The 10168-nt window shown below is 37.9% G+C and overlaps 2 long non-coding RNA genes across 2 annotated transcripts in view; one reads left to right on the top strand and one right to left on the bottom strand.

The window, feature by feature from the left end:
- Positions 1 to 3712: 3712 nt before the first annotated feature.
- On the bottom strand, positions 3713 to 4817 carry LOC116086600. Its single transcript, XR_004116996.1, has 3 exons — positions 4703 to 4817; positions 3929 to 4120; positions 3713 to 3817 (listed from the first exon to the last, which is right to left on the bottom strand). It is a non-coding gene; the product is annotated as an uncharacterized LOC116086600 (long non-coding RNA).
- Positions 4818 to 5055: 238 nt separating this feature from the next.
- LOC116086598 overlaps positions 5056 to 10168 on the top strand; it is a 44209-nt gene continuing 39096 nt past the window's right edge. Inside the window, exons 1-2 of the long non-coding RNA XR_004116995.1 lie at positions 5056 to 5128; positions 6947 to 7092. This is a non-coding gene — a long non-coding RNA (uncharacterized LOC116086598). The remainder of the gene's footprint in view (positions 5129 to 6946; positions 7093 to 10168) is intronic.

Raw genomic sequence — 10168 nt, 5'->3', positions numbered from 1 at the left:
GGATTGAATTTGGAGTCTGGTTTGACTAGACACTTTGAAGACACTACAGTAACTTCTCATTATAGAAACAAAACCCATAAAGCAGAATCTTTCATTGGCTGGTAGTTAGTGGAGCTCAAACTTCTTTCATGAATAACGAGAACTTGTTATTTTAAAAAATGGGAGCTAGGATATCAATGAGAATATTATTTTTCTGGATCTAAATAATGTATGGTACATGTCAAAAAATGAATTAAGTATGTCCTGTAGGACTACTAGTAGTAGCCAAGAAATGAAATTAACCTAAATGTAGACCAATGGATAGGTGAATTAAAAACGTAGTATACATACAAAAACGGAATACTATCCAGCAGTAAAAAAAGATGAAATACTATTATTTCAACAACAGAAGTAGGATTGGAGCATTTGTATGTGAAATAAGCCATGCAGAGAAAGACAAGGATGGCATGGTGTCGTTCACATGCAAAATCTGAAGGAACTGACATCAGGGATAGAGGTAGTAGAATGGTGGCTACCACAGGTAGGGTGAATGTAGCAAGGAAGCAGGAATGTGGAAGCATTCACCAGTAGGTGGTAAGGTACTCTTAGATAGGGTAAATAAATCAGAAAGTGATTACATAGTAGACTTCTTACAGATAATTTCAATAGATATTTCAAAAAAAAAAAAAGAATTGAGTCTTATCACTGCAAAGACGTAACACCCATATGTAGGATATAGACCTGCTGGCCTTGATTTGAACATTGTACTATTTTGGTATATATGTCCTGCACAGGAAACCCCATGGGTAAGTATAGCTCTTATGAATCAATTTTAAAAGGAGTGAAGACAGGCTCTGTTGAAGTCATATGGGAGTCTCAAGGGAGGAAGAATAGCATTTCATGTTTTAGCCATGGACCTAGCTTTCAGGTCAAATCCTTCTCCCCTAGATACTGTGCTAGGGCATCTTCCTTGAAAGCTTCCCCCAGGTGCTGCTGGGAAGGGTACAGAGCTCAGGGTGACCATCCTAGCTGAGGGGCTCTTTCTTGCAGGATACCACTATAGAAGGTATTGAGCAAGAGGTTTCTTCTAATTTTTTAGTATAGCTTAGACTTTGGGACTTCTGGGATACTCTGTGTTCCTGTGTTCAGTCTGGTGATGTTGTTCCCTGAGCCCCCAGTTGCTGCTTGATCACATGCAGCCCCTGCTTAGATGTTGGGTGACTCCTCTGAGATATGGACTTTACTTTAAGCGTTTGGATTTTTCCAGAGTTTGCTTATAGCACCAGGGCTCTCATGTGAGACATGCTCAGCTCTGACACACTTGTCAGTGTTTCCATCTTAAAGATGTGTCTATTTTTTTCTCAAAAACTACTTTGAGTGGAAATGAGATATTTTGTTTAAATATATTTATAGCACTTGTACTTTCAGTTACTTTCTTATAAAACCCCCCATAAACCATTAACCATCAAGATAATATTTTACATAGAATAGTAAAATCAAAACCATCTTTTAGATTGTTGAAAGACATTTGCTCTAATATTTTGAAAAATTAAAGGGGGATTGGATTAATTTGATTTACATATTAACATCAAAACAATAGATAATAAAATAAATCCAATTTGATGAGTATCTGAAATAAACCAAATGTATGTAAGAATATAGCATATACTAGATCAGTTTAAAATTCACTATAATATAATTTAAAAATTAACACATACACCTATGTACACTTATTACTCTTTTATTTTTTAATTTAAATTTTATTTTTTGAAAAACTTATAAATTTATAAATGTGTACTTTATTTTCATCATTTATACCTCTCCCTCTTCCTCTTCTAATTCTTCTCTTGCCCCCTACTCACTATCAAATTCTTAATTAATTAATTAATTCTTCTTTAATTAATTATATATATGCACACACACAAACATGTGTGCATACATACATCGTATTTGAGGACATTTCATGTTGCTTGTATGTACATGTGTCTAGAGCTGCCCACTTGAGATTAGATTACCTGTCAGAGCTTATCTGGAGAGAAATTTGATTTTCCCTTTCTCTTCAGCCATCGATTTCATGTGGCTCTTCATCAAGGGTAGGGCAGCTTTGCATGTGTGGTCCCAGGACCACCAGTAATAACATCAACTGGGAACTTTCTAGAAAGAAAAGTTCTTCAACCACCCCATGGCTCATTGTCTTTTTTATACGTGTTTTTATCATATAAAGCATATTTATGAGTAAGAGATTCTAATTGCTCCATGCCTGGGAAATACAGCTGAGAACAGGAAGTGAACTGGTTTATCAAAAGAATGTCCAATCGTTTTAGTCTGTGACCTTGTTAGATTTTGGACAAGAAGAAAAGAAACGTAACCTGTATTTATATTGCTTCCTACAATCTCACCATGCTTTCATCTGCTCTGTGTTGTCATATTGCTGTGCACTCAAGTGTGATCTAAGAGCGTCATGAAAACCTCATGAATTAGACAAGCTAGTTACCCCTGATTTATACCTTTGCATGTAGGCAGTGGCAAGGTGTCATTGCTGAAGGTCATACGAGCTAAACAGAGCTCTCCCGTCCCCACTGGGGCCCCTTAGTGTTCTGCATTAATGACAAAGTCAGGGATGGAGTAGCTGCAAGCAAGGTTTGAACCTATTCTTGAGCATCTTGTGCTGCTCCTGAAGAGAATAAGAAATATAGCATTTACAGTTTTTAAGGCCTATATTTTATTCCTCCACCTAGTGTTAGATTTAGCTCACAGGTGTCCCACTTTTGGTTCAAATCCCTGTAATATTTAAACACTACATACCTGGAAAACAGCAGAACCATGACTATATACTTTTCATTAATCTTTTTCTTAATTTTTGAGATTATAACTTGATTACAATATTTTTCTCTTCTCTTTTCTCCCTCCATACCTTCGCATACACCCCTCGCTGTTCTTCTTCAAATTCATGGCCTCTTAAAATTATTGAATGCTATTGCATGCATATATGTATATGCACACACACATGTATTTTAAAATATGACCTGTTTAGTATGTATGATGCTACCTGTATATCTGTTTTCAGGACTTATCATTCATTAATTCTTTCAAAACACACAGCAAAGTCCTTGCTGTCTTCTACTGTGCTTTCCTGAAAATGGTGTATTTTAAGGAATTATGTACTCATTTTATTCATTTTAATCTGAACCTTGATGCTGTAACACATTCTTTTCCTATGTAAATAAACTTCCTGGATCTAATATGTGGGTAACATCTCAGGTAAAAGGTAAATGACTGAAAATGAATGTTTAGTGATTTAAACATGTGCAACATTAGGATGTATTCACAGATTCTGGAGGCCCCGTGTCTAAAGGTTAATTTTTGTGTTTCTGAGTGTTGGCTGGTGGAGAGTCAGGCACTGAATAAAGCATGAAGGAGTACGAGAGAGCCTACAAGGGGGGAACTGAGTATTTTATACTCACTATCAACCATGTGAAAAGGACCTCGTTTTGTTTCTCATAATCTTGTTTAAGATCAATGATGAATTAATAAATGCTCAGTTTAGACACGATTTATAATTTCATTACAAAGGAGAAACTCTAAAGAAACTGAAAATTAATTAAGAAGTTAGTGAAAATATTGACCCTCTTTAATATCTGACTAAACCCTCACAAATATAAAACATAGTTTTTCATGCTTGATAAATACATAATGATCCCTAAACACTAAGTACATGCAACTGTCTAATACATTGTTCTTTAAAAATTTTTATTGATTCTTTGTGGCTTTCGCATAATGCACCCAATCCTACTCATCTCCCATCCCTTGTATCCACTCTCTGCCCAAGTGACCTCTCCTGCAAATAAAAACAAAACAAAACAAAACAAAACATAAAAAAGATTTCATTGAGGACGTTGCACTACGTCACAGTGTGTCCCACAGCTTACCCTTTTGTCCATATCTTTACCTGCAGACGTTCATTGCAATGAGTCATTGGTCCGGTTTAAGGCCTCTCTGGCTTTTGCTACACCATCAACACTGGATCCTTACTGGGTCTCCTCTAGGATATTCCGTTTTTTTCTTGAGTCATATTGATCCCGCAGCTTTGGATCTGTAGGATTGGCCCTTCGTGTACTCCAGTATTTCATAGATGAGGTAGCTGTTAGGGTGGGCTAACTTAAACCCTGGATCTAGAGCTCAGTGGTAGCTGAGCTGGTCAGCCCACCAGCTCTCCCACATCCAAACCACGAGGGTGAGCGCTCCAGCATTGCTGTGACTCATCCAGTGCCACAGATGGCAAGGGGCGGGGTCGGTTCTTTTAATCTCATGCCCATGGGGCCAGCTCACCTTCGCTCATGCCAACAGAGTGAGCTGCCCTGTGTTGCCCAGTTGAAGTATGGGGCCCACTCTCCCGAGTGATGCAGCTGGTGAGAGGTGAGGTCGGTTCTCCTGCTCTCAGGACCATGGAGCTCTCTTAAACCCATACTCATACCACCTCACTACAGACTAGCAGTAGAGCCAGCTCTCCTGTCTCACCCCCTCAGGGCATCTCACTCATGCCTATAGCACGAGGGCCTGTTCTACTATGCTACTCAGGTTAGGTGTAAGGCCTGCTCTCTTTATTATTGCAGTCAGTGAGGGGTGGGGCCAGCTTTACACTGTATAGATATCGACATGGGGTCCCAGGTGGTTGCTCAGATCCAGGGATGTCTGCATGGTCTTCAGTGGTAATATGACCCACCTGCATCTGATGCTGAACGGCTGTGGACCCAGGCATGGTCCTCAGCAGCATCACGGGCTGAGATGTCACTGTAGCCTCAGGTGGCAGAGCAAGATACTCACAACAGGCGATCCCTCTCTACCCTCACATCTCCCGTTCCACCTCTTTTTATGATGCTATTCTGCTCTTTCTCATCTTTCCACCACATCCTTGCACGTCATAGTGGCATGCGCTGCTGGGGCGTGGCAAGCAGCTGGCTGGCCTCTGGGTATCTTCAGTTCTCAGCACCCACATGGTGGGTGGCTCTTCTAACCTCGTTCAGCACCAGACAAACATGAAAACGTGGCATATATACAGTTGGCAGGAAAGCAGAAGTTAAAGACTAGGAGTACAGTAGTGAGAGGCGTGAGAAGAAAAAAAAAAGGGAAGATAGCAGGATGCACAGGGGTATGCAATATGGCTTTTATACTTTCATGAACATGGTCTATGTAACCCTGCCTGCATTTTAATATAAGCATATGAAAGCATTTTTATGATTTTTAAGAAGCTATTCTAAAAGAAGTCATAGGAGAAATACCTTTGCAAATATTCAGCCTCAGGTAACACAGTGCTAATAATTCCTCTCTGATGCTGCAGATGTTAGTAACCCTCTGATCAATGGTAGATAATGTAGTAAGACTATTCTGGCTTGTTTAGAGGGCTGGTTTCTGGTGGTTAAGTTGGGGTTTACTTTAATAGAGATCTTGATGTCATTCACAGTGGTCTTTCATTATAGGAACTAAACCCATTAAGAAGCAGACAAATTGTTTTTTAAAGAGCATCAAAGAGGCCAAGCACCAACCTTGTTGTTTGTGTCTGTCATCTCTAGGGAGGATGGGGAGAGAGTCTGGATGGATAGTGGTAGCCATTCTCAAGAAATATGGCCTCTGCTACTTAAAGTTCAGCTCACAGCAAGTGTTCTTTGGTTTCTTCAAGTGAGGGGGGGGGTCTGTTTCAGAACCTTCTGGAACAATGGCGATTTTTCTGAGCTGCAGGTAGGGCTGACTCTGGCTCTAGCAGCATCCTTTCCCTGTGGTCTGTGGATTTAACTATCGATAGTGGTGTCCAGCTACTTGGTTGCAGACCATATTTGACACTCAAATTATATTAACCTCTGAATATATGAACTGCATTATACTATCTCAGGAATAAAACTTGAAGCAATAGTTTGCTGAGAAATTTCCAAATGATGATTCATTTTCCATATTTTCGTTATATTGACTTGAGAATAGAGTTGCCCTGAATTTTGTGTGCTGAACTTCACCTATTTATTTATTGGTGTTTTGAGTCAGGATCTCACTCTGTAACCTAGAACTCTGTTTCTCATCTGGCTTCCCATTTGTTTCTGCCCTTCTGCCTCAGCCTCTCGAGCACTGAGTGTACAGACTTGAGCCACCTTGCTGTGTACTGAACTTTAATATTGGTAACAGGTTTTCTTTGTAAAACACTGTACCTTATTTTAAACAACTCCCTGTTTGACTCCCCTTGTTTTCTCAAACTTTTGAGTGTTTCTCACTGATGCTTCATTTCTAATAAATGAGTTTAACTTAGCTTTGTGTATGTGATTTTGCTTTTGTTCTTTTCTCCCGATTCATTCTCTGGGAAGAGATTTCCCTGCTGCAGTTGGCTGTGAGGTAGTGACACTCTACTCCCTCCTTCTCTTAAAGGAGTACTGATTTAAGGAGGGAGTCAATAGAGCAAGGTGGATCTGCAAGGGATGCCTTTCTCCCTGTTCTTATTTATATTACTCCCTTGAGTAAGACGTTTTGAGTTTAAAATTAGCCCCAACCTAAACTGCTGCGTATTGTGAGCCTCAATCAAGAGACGTATTTGGAAAATATTTTTCAATTTCCTCTTATCTTTATTTTGTGTCATTATTTACAGTGAAAATTAGAACTGGTATATAGAAGCTATGATCCAATTTACGACACTTTTTACATTGCCATTTGGGACAATCTGCATGAATTTGGAAGATCTAAGGCTATGTAATCTAAGCCACAGAAAGAAGAATATTGTACTGTCTCCTTTATATGTGGCAGTACAAACAACTTAGTTATAGGAAACAGAGCAAAAGGACAGACAGCAGGAGTAAATGGACATACGGGTCAAAGGGCACAAAGTTAACTTAGGTGAGATAAATGATCCTGGAGATCTAGTCTGCAACGTGAAGGCTGTAGTTAATAATGTTGCATTATGCCCCAAAATGTTATTGTATGATATTTTCAGTGCTCTGACTGTATAACATCTCAGAAGATAACAGTGGGTGGTGATGGATATGCCCCTTGACTGCATTGGAATAATCACCTCATAATGGATGCTAAAAGAAAGATTCTGTACCTGTTAATGGCAAACTAAACACAAGATGTTTAAAGGTAAAGCCTTCTCTGACCATTATGTCCCGTCTTTGCTTATATAGCCAGGTTTTTGAGTTTTCTGAGTTTAGTAGTTAAACTAACCGAACAGTAGTATTTACATCCCACAGCAAGCTAGGGAAAGGTTATTTTCTTGACTGTTCTCACTGAACTATGGAAGGAAGATGAAAAAATACATTTAAAATCCTTTAAACATAAAGCTTAATAACATTGACTTTTAAAAAACATGGCATTGGGGGTCTAACTGAAGGCTTTGAGATTGGCAGGCAGGAGCTCCACTACTGAGCTCCACTTCTAGCCTGAAAGTTGCGTTTTGCTAGAATGGGTCACACTGCACTTTCTGGTATACTTCTGAATCTTTGAAAGTGACATCTTAAAAGCAAATATAAAAGACAAATGGCAAAGGAATTCACTCCAACCTTAGCTGGAACTGAAGACCCAGAATTAAAAGTGTTTCTCTGCTTATACATGGAGGGACCCATGACTCCAGCTGCAATGCATATGTAGCAGAGGATGGTCTTGTCAGACATCAATGGGAGAAGCCCTTGGTCCTGAGAAGGCTCAATGGGGAATGCCAGGGAGGAGAGGCAGGAGTGGGTGGGATGGGTAGAGGAGCACCTTCATAGAAACAGGGAGAGGGAGAATGGGATAGGGAGTTTCTGGAGGGGAAACCGGGAAAGGGGATAACATTTGAAATGTAAATAAATATAATATCCAAAAAAAAAAAGTTTTCTCTGCTGTGACCCACTTTGTGTCCTCTAGGACTTCACCAGATCATCTGTCCCAGTGGAACGGCTATATTTTAAAAAAATATTCCCACCATCATTATTTATTTTACTCTTTTCATTAATTTTTGTGTATGTCTAAACACAAAGCATATGCCTGGCTAGAAAAAGAATGTTCTGCAGAGTCCGTGCTCTCTAAAAAATGTTACACTGTCCGAGAGTATACTCCGAGCCATCTCAGTAAATGGTAAACAAAAACTCATTGCCAAGCTAAAACTTGTGTAATAGTCAACATAATCAAATGCATAACTAAGCACTTTCTAAAGTGTGCACATATTTGCTTACCCACCTTAGCAAACAGTGCACAAAACATTAGCCATTTCCCAAACTCTCTTAAGCTATAGTTTTTCAGTATTTAGTATCTTGTATCTTGTATTTACTTATTTCAGTATCTTGTATTTAGTCTGGTCACTGGTGAAAAATTCTTCATGATGATGGCTGTGTCCTTCCTTTGAAAAGGATTATTTACATGGAAGTCTGTGCTACCCAACTGCGTGAAGTCCCTCTCTTGAGTTTATACTGTATACATTTGGCTACATAAGAATCTGTCTTTGAAGTAGAGAAACTAAGAACAAAGTTCCTTCCAAAATATGATGCAGATCAAAACTTCCTTTAAAAAATCATTTATTTTATGTATATGCATACACTGTCATTTTCTTCACACACCAGAAGAGAGCATTAAATCCCATTAAAGATGGTTGTGAGTCACTATGTGATTGCTGGGACTTGAACTCAGGACTTCTGGACCAACAGTCAGTGTTCTGAACTACTGAGCCATCTCTCCAGTCCAGATTTATTTATTGATTTTATATATGTGAGGTAAAGCTTTTGGATTGATTGTTCTAGACATTTAAAAAAAAACAAAGGTAGGAGTTGGGAATCTGCAATTTCTTAAAGAATATTAATATTTACACATATAAACACATGGTGTTATTTTCAAAAGCGTTTGGATCCTGTGTTTTATAAATTTGAATAAAGATTCAATGTCAGATTTTACAGATGCATTTTGAGCATTCTGTTTTCATAGGTTCCAGTTCAGTAGCTTGGAACAAGCTGATTTATCTGTATTTTTAACAAGTACCAAGCAATTCCCAAATGGTAGTATCAGAAGCACCTTTTGAAAAACATGGATCTAGGTAAAACAGGAACCAGGCATGCTTAACACACTTTCTCCAGCATTGCTAAATTGAATGGTCTTGCCAAACCTTAGATGAGAAAACAGATTTTCATAGGCATCTTAAAAACTATATCCAGAAACCATGAGATTTAGCAACAGAGGGAGAAAGTCTGGTGGAGCCCAGGAAATGATGAAGAAATACTGACTTGGGAAAATATTGCAGAAATCAAACCAGTTAGCCATTAGGAAGGAATCAGTAATATAATCTATATAACTAAATAGGAACCTGGTACATGTGGGTGTTACTAGAAGAACAACACATCTAAGGTCACACTTGCTTCTTCCGCCATCCTTGTACATACGAACTTTATTAGAACCCTGCTTCTGCCTTGCCATCTACATTTTACTCAGAATTTAGAAAATTGAGGAAAAGACTAGAGAGAAAGATGGGAGAAATTACAAAGGGGGAAGGAATTGAGTCTTACTATAAAATACTATAAGAATGTAATTGTTTTCTGTAGAAAACTAGAAAAATTCTCTTTTATGTCCTCCACAACTGAGTGCTGCAGACAGGACAGAGAACGGTGAGTTAGGGAGAGCAGAAGAGCTAGTCACTATTTAGGAATAAGTATGTTACGGAGAAATAATAATTATCAAAAATTTAAGAATTAAAAATGTTTACCACATTGTAATTATTTTGAAACTCTTCTGCATAATTTTGTGTTATTTGAAAAAATAATTTTAGGGTGACTGTATAACGCTATTCCATATCTATTAGATATCAGTTTTTACATAGTTAGGATGTTTTCAATCACTGACCATTAAAAATTATTCTTAATGAATTGCAAATCACTAAATAACCAGTTCTTATATTTCATTATTTACTTGGTTTAGATTCTAATTTTGGTCAAGATACTAAATCAAAATTCAACAATATTTTAACAATATTTTTTAAGGCTCAAAATGTATATGAATCTTTAATATCAATACTATAATAAAAATAAATACACTCAGAAATCCCTGGAGACAACCTTTTCATAAATTTTCATCACCCAGACATGTTTTATTATGTTTATGTCTAATTACAATTATCTTTATATTTATTAGTTGATTTTGAATAGTGATCAAAATCTAAAATGAGACTTGCTTAGTGATGTGTGTAAAAAAAAAAAAA

The sequence above is a fragment of the Mastomys coucha genome, unplaced genomic scaffold, assembly GCF_008632895.1.
Source record: "Mastomys coucha isolate ucsf_1 unplaced genomic scaffold, UCSF_Mcou_1 pScaffold12, whole genome shotgun sequence".
NCBI classification, from domain to species: Eukaryota; Metazoa; Chordata; class Mammalia; order Rodentia; family Muridae; genus Mastomys; species Mastomys coucha.
The sequence above is the reverse complement of the archived record's forward strand: the minus strand, read 5'-3'. Positions and strand labels throughout refer to the sequence as shown.